This window comes from Aulonocara stuartgranti (genome assembly GCF_965226115.1).
Source record: "Aulonocara stuartgranti genome assembly, chromosome: 16".
In the NCBI taxonomy this organism is placed as follows: domain Eukaryota; kingdom Metazoa; phylum Chordata; class Actinopteri; order Cichliformes; family Cichlidae; genus Aulonocara; species Aulonocara stuartgranti.
The window spans coordinates 5,284,407-5,302,228 of record NC_138952.1 but is presented as its reverse complement, the minus strand read 5'-3'; the positions used below and the strand labels follow the sequence as shown (position 1 = coordinate 5,302,228).

General features: G+C 37.9%; 1 protein-coding gene and 1 long non-coding RNA gene across 10 annotated transcripts in view; one reads left to right on the top strand and one right to left on the bottom strand.

Moving 5' to 3' along the window:
- Positions 1–17,822, top strand: part of LOC309690574 — an 80,431-nt gene that overhangs the window by 20,334 nt on the left and 42,275 nt on the right. The window lies entirely within an intron of this gene.
- Positions 1–17,822, bottom strand: part of pcbp3 (poly(rC) binding protein 3) — an 80,377-nt gene that overhangs the window by 46,398 nt on the left and 16,157 nt on the right. For 8 of the 9 annotated variants that reach the window (XM_082507694.1, XM_082507695.1, XM_082507696.1 and 5 more), the window contains exons 2-5: positions 4,303–4,364; positions 4,080–4,146; positions 2,686–2,791; positions 2,202–2,323 (exon numbers count right to left, since the gene is read on the bottom strand). The gene's annotated coding sequence lies outside the window, so the exon portion shown is untranslated. Of the gene's footprint in view, positions 1–2,201; positions 2,324–2,646; positions 2,792–4,079; positions 4,147–4,302; positions 4,365–17,822 lie in introns of all 9 variants that reach the window. The other variant, XM_082507689.1, reaches the window with a different exon arrangement.

The following is a 17,822-nucleotide window of genomic DNA, read 5'->3' as shown; positions in this document are numbered from 1 at the left end:
TGAAAGTCCACATTTCAAGACTGAATGTCTCAAAACTAATTAGACTGTTTGGTTACTGACTTCACCAAATACTGCTGCAATACTCCGGTGCCTTAAGCCAAGACCTAGCAGGTGTATCCTTGACAGTTCATGGATTCACTGAACCATGAAGACTACATGACTCTATACAGTCTACGCAGCTGTGATGCCTACGCAGCTGTGATGCCTACTCAGCTACATGTAAATGGACTGATTCTTATATAGTGCTTTGAGTACTCCAGGAGAGTAGAAAAGCGCTTAAGACAACATGTCCCATTCACCAATTCACACAAGCACTTCTATAATTATTCTATGTGTGATAATCCATTGTTGACCAATGCATTGTTGCCACTCTACTACAACTACATTTTTGTCACCAGTTAGCGGCAAATTCACCTCATAAACTAGACAATCAAGAATCTATTGTAGAGTTTGATTTAGGGCTAATGATTTCTGTAATTTAAACCATTTCTACACTGTTTGTCTATTAGGACATTATAGCTAATATTGCAAATTCCAAATGGATTACCATATTGATGCTGCTGGAGTGTATTTTGTCTTAATGTTGGGTAATTCGAATAAGGGAAGCTGTTTAAGTGAAAAAAAAAACCTGTTAGCAAGTTTCAGTTTCACAAGTTGGCCAAAATAAAACAAATGTACTTCTAATTTTGCTTTCTGTGAGTGTAGACCATCTCATTTAGGTAAAATGTGAAAGCTGAGATAATCTGCCTTTAGGCCATTAACTACAAATCTTAATTAAATCAGTTAGATAAAAACATCTAAACTCTGAACTTTCCCTGTAAACTTTAAGCACTATGTTTTTCCTTATGGCTGTTCTTGTGGCTTTGTATTAGTGTCGACTTGTCGTTGTTGTGCCGTTTTCAAAAATGTCGGTCATTCCTTTCTTTGGCAGCCACTGACCACTTCTATGTTGGAAAGTGTTAAAGCATTAGAGGCTAAATTTCCCCTTCAGGAATTCTACCTCACACTAAACACTAAATAAAATCTAGACAAAGAACGTTTACTTGTAGTAGACATAAGTAAATAGATGTTACATTGACTGCTTGCTACACATGAGCTATTCGCTTCGCAACCCTACCTGTACTAATCACATTCTTCAATAATCAAGTAACATGTTGCTGAATTGCACTGTGCAGAAGGTTACGCAAAAACAAGGTCAGTTTAGGCTAATGTTAGCTGCAGAGACAGTACAAAAGATGCACAAAGTCACCTTGGCTTCACCCACTGGTTTATGAAGTTTTGTCTTTGAAGCCTTGATATGACTGTTTTAAACTGAATGTGATGAGCAAGGGGTGTAACTCCCAGTGCAACTGCAGGCTCAAGTCATTAGCCAGTAAGCATACCCCTGATGATCGTCCTTCCTGTTAGAATGACCAAATATCACAAAAATAGGCTTCATGTTTTATTCAGTGTGGCATGAAATGACTGAGTGAACCTATAACCTCATCAGGAAAGTGTCTGATGAGGTTATGACTGAGGTCCCGTTTGCAGTAGACTTTGATAGAAGTAGGAATCTTTTTTGCATCCACAGGTATCGCCCCTTGTGGCCAGTGAAAAGAACGCAGGTTTAAGGCAGTTTGATGTTGGCTTCACTTCTCAAACTGTGTCCATCTTTTATTCTGTCTGTGGATAGCAGTGGCACAACAACACCCTTCCTTCCTAGCAGGTTAGGATCTACACATTTGTGCATTGTTCTGGTTGAGAGCCAATTTACGTTTATACGGTCTATACACAAACAGATTGAAGTACTGCAGAGCTGCCCTGCGCCACACAGCTTTTTTTCTTCTCTTCCCATTATGTAGAGAGAGGGGAAACCAACAGTGAACTGGCAATTAAAATGTGTATATTATGAATTATTAGTTAAACTGGAGAGTATGTCTGGTTCTAGTTAGTTAGGGTTATGTTTTAATTGTTTAGTTGACCAGTGCTTTTGCTTATTGCTCTTGATTTCAAATAAACAAAATCATGTCATTGGAAGATGAGACTATTTAAAAATCATTGACACCATCGGCGTCCTCTTCATCATCAGCCTTCCTTCATCAACTGTTGTCCTTTCCAAAACTTCAAAGCAAGGACGCCTGCTTACTAAAATGTTTCAGTAATGAAATGGAGTAAATCCCATCAGTTTAACCTTGAATGATCAAATGAGTGGTGTTACTCACCAGAGTTGCCCTGCGTGGTGTGTTCGCAGTGCATATAGGACACCAGAGCAATGTGGTCTCACACAGACACGGATCAGTTCATCAGCCTTTGGATTTCCCTTCAGGTTGATAACCAGTCCATGCTAAAACAATAAAATTAATAAAAAAAAAAAGCTTTATCAGCTTTTCTTTGTAGCTGTGCTTTAAACAGTTTGAATACATTTTAATGCACGAGACATAGCAGCACTAATCTGCTCTTTTCACATATTTTTATAATTACGTACTTTAAATTGGTAGCTCGCTTCAAATCGTTATTGCATTGCAGTATAGATTATCAATAAATGAGCAGATTTTCTTGATAAAACCTGTGCTTCTGCACTGGATCAATTCCTTTTGAAGCAAACTAAGCCTCTCCCACCACAGATTTTCAATCAGAATAGACAAGCCCATCAGTCAAGTTACTCACAGTGTGTGCAAGAAATAACAATGAGAAGGTGTGTCTGACCAAAGAGGGATCCCAAAAGTCTCCAAGGCTTTTTCTTCCAGGTCATGTGACCTGTGGCTATCAGCCTTTCAGCAGAATGAGGTGACTGGACGTCTGGCTGATGGACCTAAACAGATCATATGAGAGCGTGGCCATGTTTAAATTATTGCATGTTGGCTGAATTATGAGGCTTTTACTAGTTTTAAGATTTTATAAACTTGTCGGAACATGCAAATTAGATATAGACACATAAATATAGATCCTTTATTTAACAGTTTTCCTGCAGCTACTGTTCACACTGATTTTGTAGGGTAATTTTTGTGGTGCTTAATTTTGATCATATAGTTGTTAGTAGTCTCTTTCTTTAAGAATAGAAGTCTGCTAATAATTGGCCTGTAAGGGGCAATTGATGAATATAGCCACAAGGTGGTGCCTTGTTCCTCTGCTGCACACTCACCCATCTGCAAATATCAGATGCAAATATCAGCAATCAATGGTTGTCTGATGGTCTTACTTACTAAGTTTATCATCTGTAATCTGCAAAAAAGATATTGTTTATTAGGTCTACAATAATCCAACGGGATAAGTTTCCCCTTCCTTCTTCCTGCTTTTAAAAAATCATTAGTTGTATTAACAACTGATGATTTTATGTCAGTGCCTATCAATTTGTAATCAGCAGTGGGGATTTTCATTTGAAAATGTATATTTGCCCAGCTGTGCTACTATCATATTTTTTTATTGTGCTGTCACTGTCACAAATATAACTTCTGCTAACTCTGTGAGATCGATCCTCTTTCTAACACCAGTCAACACATCTAGGAGAGAATAGAAGCTCTCCAGCCTGGAAATAAAAGTTGTCAGACACTTTCAAATGCATACCTACACTTTTCTCGTACTGAGGCGTAATCATCTTTGACAATGTATTACTTATGGCTGCATGGCTGGATGTGTGAAAGACATTCTCATAGTAACCATTTGAACTGAAAAACCTTTAAATTAAAATGACTGACATGCTTCCCATGGCCTCTGTAAATCTGTGGCTAAGGCTAATGTGACCTCCATAACCAAGGGTCCTTGTTCAGGAAGGTCCTTTCAGCCATGTAAGCATGATTGGTGGCCACATAATTAAAGACATTTCTATGTGTTACTTTACAGTTAGTTCAATAAGCAAACATTTATTTTATGCTCGAGTAAATTAAGTTTCAAAATTGAGCTTGTGGAGGAAGGCCGAAAACTCTTTGTGGATGTTTTTTTTCCCCCAAAGCAAAGGTTACTCCTTTGGTTTTCCAAAAATGCAAGTCAGGTGCAAAGAGGAGAAAAGTGATTCATTAGGAGGGGATTGTGATTGAGGCCGTGGAAAAGATGTGAATTTGCTCTGTGTGTTTAGATAAATCAAATTTGGTACAAGCACTTACTTTGCTGCGCCTGGTCAGCAGAAGCTTATTTAGATCAAATTAAGGGTGGCAGCTGGGTTAAGTGGATCTGTGGAAGAAAGAAAAATACTGCTGTAAGGGTGATGTGTAATATCTAAAAGCACATCGTTCACTCCATGATGATTTCTATGTTATCAAACTGCATGAACTGCAAGCTTTAAAGGGTTTCAACTTTAAAAATGAAAATGTGCTTAATGTTTCTTACATTGTGCGGTTGAGATGTTCACAGACAGCACTCCGAGAGAGGAGAGGACCCGAGTGGAATCCCTGGGGGGGAAAAAGGATTCATTTATTAATTGCAGTATCAGTGTGTCTTGGGTTTTGTACGATAACAGCTCCCTGTGTCACCATCTGCCCACATCCCACTTAGCAGAGTGGGTACATGGGCTCATTCAGGCGCAGCCACACCCAGCTGAACCACACACACACACACACACACACACACACACACACACACACACACACACACACACACACACATACACACACACACACACACACACACACAGGGCAAAGGAGCTCCTGCATTGATGGCCAAGCCTCTTCTCTTTAGAAGGGAGTCACCGCCCTCTGCTGGCGCTCCATGTGCCATACACCACCCATTTTAAAGATATTTAGAACAATAGAAAAGGAGCCATAAAGAGGACAATTGGATAATTTTTTCCATAATTGATTGTTATATAATGCATATCTCACACACACACACACACACACACACACACACACACACACACACACACACACAAACATTGTACAGTCCAAAATGCACATTTGTAACCTGTGCTTAGATTAAAAAATTAGTTAATGTTAAATTAATTAAAATTGATAATTAATTAATTTTTATTAATCTAAAAGGTTCTAGCTAAAAAGAAGGCAAGGGCACGCACTCAGGTGGACAAGGTGAATGCACAGAACACCTGCCATGCTCGACACACACTTCCACACTGGCGAAGAAAACTCAGAAATCTTCTTGAGGAATGTTAAGACGACTAATCCCGTGTCAGGGAGCTATAGAAAGCGTGCTAACTGGAAAAATCACAAATTGGTATGGGAATATGCGCCGCCCAGTATGGGAAGGCTTTGCCTCAGGTGGTTAAAACCATCCAGTACATCACCAGCACCCATTTGCTTTTACATGATTTGATTCACATGAAATTCCAAACGTCCAGACTATGTTTGTTTAAGTTAAAAAACATATTTCAAAGTAATCTGGTCAGTTTTAAATGTGACTCATGCACATTTCCATTTGAATATTTATATTCTTGGACTTTGATCTGTGACTCATGCAAAGCTACTGTAGTATCTGGTGATTTGCGATCTTCATTTGCCTTATAATGATGCTAGAGATACACCAATCCAGCCATTACCATTTCTGAGCTGATACAGACACAGGGGTTAACGGATCTGCCGACGCAGAGTACTGATCCTGTACCAGTGCTAAATTAATCTGTAATGTACACTGCGAGGACGAGACTCGCATATACTATCACATCCAGTTTTTTGAATCAGGACCTGACAGAAATCTGATCCAAATATTGGACTGGTACATCTCTACTTGATGCAGCCCCTCATTTTATTGACTGTCTGAAATGTCCCCCTATAAGTCCACCCTAAGCTTTAAGTCGATGTTCCTCTTGTTGGTTGTCTCTCATTAAAAAAAAAAAAAAGAAAAGAAAAAAAAAAACGAAAAATGAAAGATTGTAAATGCCAGTGAGTTAAACGTCAGTGCTGACACCCATAGCTGTATGGCTGACATGGCTATATTAGGGATATCACCTGAACATGACATCACACAGATCCAAGGCTGGAAAGAAGCTGTTTGAAATAGAGCGTTTATAGCAGTCTCTGATATAAACCACAGAAGAACCTGAACTTTATTATAGATTATCCCACAAACGTGCAGGTGAAAATGCAAATATCTTAAACAGTCATTCAGATTGAACCCCTGAACAACAGAGCAGGTAACGTCAATTTGCTTAATACTGTAAGAATAACATGCCATAGGAGACAATGTTAGGCACCCAGATTAAGTATTATGGTAACATATGCAAGTCCATTAGAATTTTAATAGTTTTTAATGGCTATATTTAATGTATGCTACGCTTGCATGTATATGTGAGCAAAAGATAGAAAGGGTGCAAAAGAGAGTACGAAATCTTACAATATACAGCGAATACACACTCACACACACTCACGTACACACACCCACTAATCTCATCCTCAGAAGCGGGATGGCGATCTGATCTTCCATTAGCTTTAGCTCTGCACTTAGGGGTGGGTGAGGGGTGCTGAGGTCCCCAGAGGTGAAACTCTATTAGCACGCAGCATGAAAGTCAATGAAAAGGACCCCAGTGTGCTCCAGTCCCCCGAGAATATTAATGTTTAATGATATCTAAAAAGGCTAATTCCCCCACCTCTCGCTTCTGCTCTTATCCTCTCATTAAATATCCTCACAATATCATCACCTCCTCAGATTAGAGCACTGACCCTGTCTACTGAAGGACTCACCCTTCACTGATGGTAAATGCATCCTTCTCTCATACACACACATGACATGAATGAAATTAATGTGCCGTTTAAGATGTGTTTAAGGGGAGACCATATGAAATATGGAGGTGTTAAAAAGTGACTCATATGCAGGAAAAGCTGTGAGTGTTTAAATCAAAAGAGTAGGAAGGAAACTACATCTTGTGTCTCAGCGCTATCTGTGACATGTGTTATGTAAAACCAGCAAACTTAGACAGGCTTTTTGCTTAATTTGTTAATTGTTTGTTTAATAAAATCCCCATTAGCTGTGTCTTAAAGCAAAGTTGTTGTTCCCGTGATACATGTGTATAAATACTATTACTAAATACTGAATAGCTGAGCTCAGAGAGCTGTTAAACAAGGTGACCCAACGTAGTCAGCGAACGAGTGAATTGTTTCAGACTATTTTGGGTTACAAGTTTGAGATTAGGCCAGGTTATATGAAGTATTTGTAACAAGGAAGTTGTGAATAAAGAGTGTAAAATTCACAGTGGATCTCTGTTCAGTCCCCTGATGTTTCATCTGGTCTTCTAGGAATAAAAGAAACAAGAAAGAAAGTACTTACTAATTTTGTGATTCAATTAAAAGCTAATTTACTTTTAGACTAATCATTTAGTTTAAAAGTAAGGTCACTCAGAGCATGGCTACTGTTAACACTGAGGCAGCAGCATCTGTCTATGTTTGTAGGTTAGCAGCCACTTAGCTGTAGTGAATGAGTTTGTAGTGAATGGTCTTGTTGAATGCTTATATGTCAGTTCATTCGGACACAGCCTGAATGCTGATTTTCATTTCCTAGATCAAAACACTGCTGGAGCTAACTGGTTTTACTTTAAACTTTTCTCAGCTAATACATATATAGGGTAAGGTAAGGGGAGCTATTGATTGTGACGGATAGCTACTGAACCAGTGTGTAGTAGTAATAATAATAATACTTATTACTTGTATGATAAACCAGTAAGTATTTCTAATGCCATAACATTATATTTTAGCAGCATTATCCTTTGTAATCAATAACTAAACAATTACTTGAATGCTGGCAATCACATATTACCTGATAATGCTGTGCCAGGCCTATAATACAGCTGTTTACACTTCTGATAATCTGTCAGGCACTACGGCAGTCAGCCCAGTTGTCAGTAAGTGATGCTCAAAAGCTGCATTGAGATTAATAGAATAGAATAGAATTCAACTTTATTGTCATTGCACATGCACAGGTACAGGGCAACGAAATGCAGTTTGCATCCATCCAGAAGTGCTTTAGTGATATAGATATATTACAATATATATTAGCAATAATATAGATATGTGAGTATATTACAGAAATGGGTCTATTATGGTATGTTATAATGTACACGGTATGAAGTATATTGTGAATATTCTATAACTATAAGTATGTACAGGCTGTAGTGAGTACAAGCTATGTACAGGATATGAACAGGATATAAATATGAAAAGGGTTGTGGTGGCTTTTGAAAACCTTGCCAGTACTTGGCCATAAACAATTCCTCACTTGGCTAGTTGCCTTGTCTGCTGCATTTTTTTTTAAATGGACCACGAGCATAAAACGTTCTTCTAAAGTCATGTGCTGTATAGTATGAATGTGAACAGTGTGCAGTAAGTAGAACTTAAAAAAACTAAAGTTCACATTAAAGCACCAGCATGTCAAACCAAAGCAAAGCCCACATTGGCCAAACATTAGCCCTGCCAGGGTACATTAACTGGCCTTGATCCAGACCACTGGTGTTGAGCCCCGCCACTTTAATGAGAATTTTAAGCTATGCCAAATGCTATGCTTAACCCCCCAAAACTGACATCTATAATTTTCAGATGTCAATTTTGAGCTAGCTAGACTACAGCTATGTCTGATTTCGTTCAGCCTTGTGATTCTCTCTTTGCTTGATTGTGACACTTTGAAGAACAGCCACACTGATCACTTGATTGTAGTTAAAAGACCATTTTAGCCCTGAAAGATGCCCTGGTTAGGTACTTTCTTTCAGGGAACTGAGTTAGCATTTGCACCTGGACATGTTGTCACACTTAACAAGTGGATAGATGCTTTTAACTTAAACATATATCATCCAGCTGAATGTCAACAAATGAAATGAAAACATTTCAAATTACATCAGTGTTGTAATGATTATATCACCTTTTAAGTAATGTTTGGGGGCATAAAAATTACGCTAAAGAAAAAAAAAAAATTTCAATGATGACAAATAATATTTTAACTGAGGAAAATTCCATGTGACTCTGTGAATGCTGAAAAATGAGCATATTACCATAAGCTTGTTTAAATTGTTACGGCACCACAACAAATAAAGGCATTTAAAAACACAGATGGCTCTCTTGCACACATGCGCACACAGCAGATCAACCCCAAATGCACCAGCGAGCAGGAACTCACACCAATACGTTCCCAAGGACACACACAAATGCACAGTGCAAGCAGGCAAAAAGTCAGAGGAAATGCTTATGCCTACAAACACACTCAGGAGAGGCTGCACAGCACTTAAGTGGTCACTTTTACACACAAAGGCCAATCACAGGAGCTTAGCTGGCCCCATCAAGCTTTTTAGTAAATGCTGCCGCACTGAAATTGCTTGTTTAGTTAACCCTATATGCTACGGAGAGAAATGAAGCTCCATCACTCCGGTCTGAATCGTGGCAAATGCCTAGCTTTGAAGTCATTGTGTGTGAGATGACTAGGCCTTGTCATTTGTGAGGAGGGATTAGTCATGCTATTTTTATTGGAGAGTGTGCATCAGCTTTCTTGAGTGCTGCGTTTTAAGGATTTTTGCTTCCGAGGTGTTTTCGCCCGTCACTGACACTCTGTGAGCAACACACACGGAAACATTTTTACATTGTCGTGAATTTCCATTATGACTTCACAGAGAATTAAAGTTTGCTGAACTTTGATGTGCACTTGCTGCGTCACTGGCCTACATAATATAACTTTTATAACTAAATCTTTAGTTATAAAAGTGATATTATCCATACCTCACATGTTGTATATTATTTATTAAAGCCAATGATATGCTGTGGATGAAATCTATCACTTTGCAGCTGCACTAAATTCTGATACAGCTGACTTATAAAAATAGCTTTGTTCACATTGCCAAGTCTAAAGTTCTTTGTAAACTAGAAGCTATAAATTATGAACTATATAAGCTATATATACCTTATAGTATTTAGCAGGATTTTAGAGCATAGAGGTGCTATGCTCTAACATTCAGACATACTCATATACCTTTTTCTTTTACTTGAACACTTAGACTTGCTCAAGTAGAATAGAAGGGAACCAGTCAATTTACAGATTAAGCCAGTGTTCTCTCTCTCTCTCTCTCGCTCTCTCTCTCGCTCTCTCTCTCTCTCTCACGTTAACTCGCAATCACTTTCAAGCTGCTGTTTTTCCACTGCTTAAATTTTGATGTCATAATTTAACTTATGACAGTGGCTTTGCTATGATTTTTGTTAAGCCCGGCTCATTCAGGACACAACAACGAAAGGAGATTCACACAGCAGCTACTAAGAAAAGGTATTAATAATAATATTAATACTACTACTACTACTACTACTACTACTAATAATAATAAAAAGAACTATAAGCCAAATAGCTGCCAGCGCAAAACTGCAACAGTATCCAACTGATACAAATGACAGCCAGTTTGGGGCCTTTGTGAAAGAGAGGGAAAGCTTTCTTGGTAAGAAATCGGCTTATGTGCCCAAGCAGGAGAAATACTTTAGTTTCTCCTGAGGTTTGAGAAGCTGTAGATTAGGATGATGCAAAGGCAAGCCCAGCTGCCACTAATGACATAAGATATATGGTTCTAACATTATTTCCATGTAAAATGAGCACTCAGATGTTAGAGGTTATGGTCTTAACTTCAGTTTCAAATGTGGACATAAAGTAAAATACCAGAGAACATATATCAATGTAAGTAGACCTGACTTGAGCTAGTAAAATAAATGGGTACAGTGAAGGAGCCGAGGCTAGATGGCCAGTTAATTGACCACTAATGGCTTCGTAATCACAAATGGATGGAAAATATGAATAAATAATGCTAATAGGGGTTTGCCGTTAGCATACCTAGATGCCCAATCAAAATAAGGCCTGTAAATGGGAAGCACTGGAGACATTGGACTAAAACATTTTATTTATTGGGACAATTTATAAATTTCAATTTTTGTCCAAAAGTAACATTTAAGCAAAGCACTTTTTAAAGTCCTCAGTCCGAGAGTATCGATCCTCGAATATTGCTAGTTATCATGAATAAGACTCTATCTGTGTTCTTGGATTTCTACTTGACTGCGCAGAGCTTCCACATCCCATTGATGGATTTGTTAGTGTGACCTCCATTTAAACGCAGGCATCGTTTTCATTTTGTTTTAAATATCCATTCTCTCACACTGCCACGGTGTGATTATGAGCCTGTGCAGCACCTGCACGTGGGCAAGGCCGTGTTTTTGTCTTGTGGATTATACGCCTGCATGAGTTGTAGGGAAGGGGCAAAAAGCAATTGGTGAGACTTCGACTGGAGATGGAATTGCCAGTTGTATATCTTAAAGCTGGACATATTTATGTCCGGAGAGGCTCGCCTTTCTGCCTGCTCATCACACAAACTGTCTGGTAGTCAACCGTGTGGTGTGTGGGGTTTCTGCTCGTTTCATGTGCAGTGTTGATAAGACAAGACCCACTGCATGCGCATACTTTTTACTGTATGCGATTACACATTTATTTGTTTGTGTTTGATGTAAATAAATTACAAATCCCCTAAATTCTAATGTAAGGTGGGAGAAGTTATTTCCTATCATTTATTTGCTAAATATTAAGTTTACATGTGTTTTACTGTGATGATAGAAGTATTGCCAGAATTGGTGAACATGAACTATAACCTTTTATTTTGTGATTTAAAAATAGATGCATAGTTTATACAGTCTAACTATAGATGGTGTAAAAGATGGAAGTAGCCACTGTGAAATCCTGTTTTGAGACCTTGAGGTGAGAAGTTTGATGATTTCTTGGTGTTTTAAATTAGATGTGACAAGACTCAGCAAGACTCATGTCTGAGAGTCAAACTGTTAGAAGTGATTAGCAAAGGAGCATTCTCTGATTAATCCTCCTTACTGACACTTAAAGTTTACAAAATTATGTTTTATTCATTGTGATGTAAAATGAGAGTGTGGCTATAAAATCATCAGGAATGTGATCACTGAAGCCAGGACAGAGGACTGTGTTCCATTAAACTTCAACAGGACTGGAAGTCTTTTAGCAACCGCAGGCATCGCCCCCTGGTGGCTTTTAAAAATAATAAGTAATAAAGGTTTAAACCCTAAAGCATTTGCTCTACTTTTCCAACTTTAGAAGCTATGTCCATCTTTTGTACTGTCTGTGATTCTAACAAACACATTGAACAATGGTTACTGAGCTCATTTAGGCCAATTCCATTTTTAGATTGGAGAGAAAACGTTGCACAAAACCAGTATAAACATTCTACTTACTATCTCAACTGGTTATTCAGTTAAATAGAGAATGGTCCCACTGAAATCTCGTTAATCAGTCTAAAATAAGTGCAAATTAGGAAAACAACAACCGCTGGACAACAAGAATCGGAGGCAAACTAAGAAAGACATACAAAATAAAGAATAGTGCACTTAGTCGAAACGGGCTATTATCAATATGAGGCAAAAATATTAACCTGGAGAAAGAGCAAACATGATAAATTCTGGCTTTGAAAAGATACAACACATGAAAACTTGCTACACAATTTTCAGAATTAGCATTTTTACATGTTAATACAGTTGCATCGTGCGTATGAAAATTTCAGTAAGGATGTTTTTTTTTTGTTCTAAAGTATTTAAAAAAAGATTTAATTGTGTGAGAGCGTATCAGACCATGAGGCCAACACATGAAACTAACTGCACCTCACTTTTAAAAAAACCCTGTCTTTATTAACTTCTTTTCATCTTTCCACAAAACGACAGTATTCACTGACATACGACTTGAATTAAAATCATATTTTTAAAAAAAGGATACAAAAAGGGAAGTTTGTGACAAAACCATATCGATCCTAGAAAAGCACAGCTCCTTCTAACTATTCTATCACAATAGTGGCTTTGCTACAATAACCCAAATCCTTCAGTCACTCAGGTACGGTGTAACCCAGCAGTTCCACCTCTGTTGAAAAATGGCCAGTTTCAGTTGCAGATTTGTCGTCATTCGCTCCATTGTGTTGGACCTTTTTCAGTCTCTGTACCCACTGAGTTATGGATGGTGGTTCTGTTTTTTTCTAGTTTACAGTTATCATTTTCTTAGCAATCAGTATCAGTAGACTGTGCCTTTGGTCTGAGCTGTATGTCTCTGTTGGTGTAGCTCCCAAAAAAAGATCAGTGGCTCTAATGGAGAATTCACTGGTAAGATTTGATCAGTTTCTTCTTTGACCCGTAGCCAAAATCCTTGGATTACTGGGCAGTCCCAAAGATATGTGAGTGCTCCTGTTTTTCCACATTTTCTCCAACAGTTGGGTTCTTTCACATATGAAGAGATTGTGAGAGATTTTTTAGTTTCCAGTCAAATTCTTTCCATAGTTAGCTTTCAATTCCTTTATGGCAAACTGTACACAACTCCTCCCGCACTTTATCAGCAGTTATAATATTTACTTTCCTATTTTTTTCCTTAATATTTGCAGTGTTCTGCATGTTTTCATTTGTAAGCCTTTTATATATAAATGAGAAATATTTTTTTAATTGGGTATTTTTCCACTATATTAATAAAGTAATCTTCTATACTGTTTATAATTTTATAAGCCTCACGTTTTAATATCTGTCTCGCATCCTGTCCTATTATATATTATATTTTCACCAAATTTGTTTTATTCCATAAATTTGCTGCAGTTCTTTCTGATTACTGTGTGTGCAGCAAAACAGAATCTTGATATATATAAAAGGGGAAGCCTGACCCTGAGATGTGAAAATGTGACTTGAGCGTCCACTTAATGAAGTCAAACTGCATAAAGGACAAATGCAGAGAGCAAACTGAGGCCTGTCAGGTTAATTTTATGGGCTGTTACGTTACTGTCTGATGAATTACGTTTCACAGCGGTTATTAGAATCAGTTCATCCTGTGTGACATCTGCATGAATGAGCACTGAGACACGGAGCTGGGAATACTAATGGCACATTTCTAAAAATGTTTTTGTTTGTTTTCTTCTGACACTTCCCTTGTCACTTTTGAAGACTAAGTTAAAAGGCATTTACCCACATATTTGTGCAGTGTGAAAGGTTTTTATCATGTGAAACAAATCACTGATTGTTTCATTTCAGATTTAAGCTTAGGACTGATGTGATGGAAGTATCTCTCTACAAAATGAAGGGGTCTCTTATCTGCAACGCATTTGGCGTACAATGTCTGCCATAAGCTGCTTTATTGTCTGCATGCAGATTAGTTATACACAGCTCCACCCACCTCTACAGGTAAATTCACAACCTGTGTGAGTGAATTTTGAGCACACTGATAGTTGTATACACGTGTATATAACTGCCCATGTGAAAAATGCTGCCATTTTTGTGTCAAAGCAAGTAAACAATCTATGTTCTGAACAGCCATGTTTTAATCTGACAATATGCACAAATTGAAAAGTTAATGTTTTCAAACCTCAAGTCCTGTTTTAAAAGTGAGTGTAGTGCCTCCAGCCAGCAGTTGGTGGTCACCCACAGATTGTTTCTTTTTTTGCAAGCTGCATAGAGGAATTGGGTCTTATCTGCTGCGACATGCAACTTGTTCAATAAATAAGTCTTGCCATCAATTAGTTCCTTGATCAGCAGTGAGTCAGGACCTGCTAGGTCAGTTTTATGAGTATTCCTTTGATTTACAGCCACGTCTGTTTTCTGCCTGACGGGATAGGTACCCTGCAAGCATCAGATCAAGTACCCTTGATCAGATTCTGCCACTGGTGTTTATTAATCTCTTGCCGTCTGTTTCTGAATGCTGATATTAGAACAGATAATTGTTGCTCATCCATCCAAGAAACTTTCATTTGAAAGTATATGGCTCAAGCAAGATATCTTTACTCATTTCCACTGAAGACTTAAACCCAATTTAATGTAAATCTTTTAAAGACATTATCAATATTTTTCTTCCTTTTTATCACTCTAATTATAGTTTAGCTTATTCCTCTGTGCTTTAGGAGTAATGTATTTCCCTGAGTAGAGGATATGAGCCTTATTAATCCTGCACACATCTTCAGGAGGAAAGAAGCTAACCACCTCTTTGCTCCACTTATGTCCAGCTCAAGTATTCATATCTTTCTTTCAAATATTTCTAATGAAAGAGAAATTAAAGTCTATAATTAGCCCTTTTAAGCTGTACAATTTATTCCACTCGTCCTGGCGTTTGACGTATCCAAGAAAAAAAGTTAGGTCTTATGGCTCTATTATGTTGGGGGGTGTCTGAACAAGGTTTGGTCCAGTTGTTCCCCTTTAGGTCCAGCATAGTCGTGTCATGTTGGGGGTGTCTGTTGTGACCAGGGGGCAGTATCAGAATAAAATTGAGTAAATGAAAATATGCACTGTTCTTCTTTGCTTCTAAAAGCAAGTCTCTCCACTCTGTAACTATCTTGAAACACACCAATTTTTCTCTGTTTCTCCTTTAATTTACCCCCTGCTATGGAAAAGACAAAAAGGCAACTTATTTATTATTTATTTCTTCACCTAAGACTGATTGACATTGCAGCTCTTCACCATGAGTGTAGACAGAGATTTTGCCAAAACAAACCACAGAGACACCAGAAAAACTGAGACATTTAAAATACCTCCATCCAGGTAAACATGGATATATTTAAAGAAACTAACAAAGGCTAAGCTTAACCAGCTACAAGCCACCAGCCCCAGCATGAGCGCTGGTATGAACACGGGTTCAAAGCAGTTTCAAGGAAAATTATGGAATTGATTAAAAAAGAGAAAAGAGTTGACATCCAGTTATCTTTAAAAATTATATGCACATTATTTTGAGTTGTTTAAGTGAGAGAAGCTGTTGCAACTTAGTGTAGTTTGTGGGATTTGTAATGTGTAATAGTTTGTTTTATTATGGATATAAAAAATAGAATTTAGTTGCCATCAATTATAGTTCACAGAAAGAACTGTTGTCTCTTATCGTCCTGTTCATGCCAACTTTATAACCAGTGAGCTTTCCCCTAGATTGTGCAGTCTCCCCTGGACAAAAAGCTGTTGCCTTTTTGGAGCACTGCCCACAAGTGCATCTCCATAGCCTTTAGACTCCCTAAAGTCTCACAGTACCTCCTACAGAAACAAATACAAATGAGGGGCCACGTCTCACATTAGTCATGGAGAGTCTGTAGTTTTTCAGAGTGACCTTTATCCTTTGATAAAATGGTCTCTTCCAGCATGAGCCACCATCCTTAGGGCACTGAAAATGTATCCAGAACTCAACTCAACCGAACACCTGCGAGAGATTTTGGACTCCTGCGGGAATAACTTTTGGAAGAACTGTGTCCATCCTTTCAGCATAGTTCCAAAGATGAGGCTTTTTGAAGCTGGTGTGGTGGCACTTGGTGTCACAACGCCTACTAAGATGTGTTATACAGATTTTCCTTTAATTTGTCACCTGTTTGTACACAAAGACGTAGTCAGCCAAATATGTTTCATGCATCATGAGACACACCCCCTTTTGTGTGTGGAAATTGTGCAGCTGTTTTTTCCCTTACTAGTACAATTTTTTTTTGAGCAGATGAAAACTGCCAGCGTTAATAAATCTGATAAATTACCAGTTGCAAACTGTTGACCAGTCACTTTCTCTGACAGGGTGTATTACCTGAGTTTCTCCTTTCCATAAAGATGGATTGCATATGGTGCTTGATTGCTCCCTACGGTGGTAAATTACAGATTTAATAATGCTGAACTAACTGAGCATTCTCATCTCAATTGAATTTTCTCAGTTAGGAGCCAGTTACTCAGTTTCTCAGCTGTTCAGTTTCTCCTTTGCTCAAACACAAGCAAAGATATAAGCAGATGTACACAAAGGAGCTATTATTTTTGGAATAAAATTACTATCATTACTATAATTGCTTCCTTGAATAATAAATAGAGCCTGACTGACATGTTGTTGTGCTGAATACAGTATGATGTTTACCCCTATGGGTAATGATCAAAGGAATGCCCTATTATGATCCCTCCTTTTTTTCAAAACCTCGAAATGTAGCCTGATAAGAAGTGAACTCTAGTTCTGAATTATTTCATTTAGTCCATCCAACGATTTACAGTCAACTGTGTTTTTGCCTTCGACGACAGTATTTTGTTCTGAAATCCAGCAGGACTTTTGTTTCTGCTGCTTTTCTCCTGATCGAATGTACAACTCGTGCGATGTAACCATTGTTTCCACTCCAAACTAGCCTATAGAGAGTTTAGCGTGAAAACTGTCTCCACGATCGATTTGCATTTTCACGTATTTGAACTAGCACGTATTTATATAGATGGCTTTCTGACTGAGAGCACAATTGTTGTTTTCTAAGCTTCCTGCTTCCTTTATGTTAAAAAAATGTCTGTTTACAGGAGCATGAATTAGACTAAGATGTAAAACATTTCATGGAGCTTTGTTGCAGACTGAGATGGGCTGATTGAAATATTGATTTGTTTTTATGTTGTTGTTCAAAAGTAAATTAAACAACTTTCAAATCAAATCAGTGTGTGGCTTTTGCAAAGAAAAGATAAAAGGACAAATATTCAGACTTTCTCTGTGAAACTAAACCAGCGCTCTGTTCCAACCACACCGCCATTGTGTGTGTGTAACAAAAGTTGATTAAAACAAGACACTAAAGTGACACTGTACACACTATGCAGATATATTAAACGGCAATATTTCATTATATGCAATCACTCACGGCTGTGCACATCACGTCAGGCTACAAGATAAGTGAGACCAGTTGTGGTTGGAGTTGCCATGCAGTCGAAGTGAAAGAGAAATAAAAAGAGCAGGAAAGACAGATAGCTGAAGGGTTTTTTTTTTTTGTTTTTTTGTTTTTTACAGTGGAGCATGATTATTATGAGAGCATCAATCCACATTATGACACACTGCAGTTCCACTCATTTTCAACACTTTGCCTCAATGGAAAACTAAAGTACTGCATTTTATATTCACTGTTTGTTATTATTCCAACTACAGCTGGAAATTACTGTTTTTTGTTTTTTTTT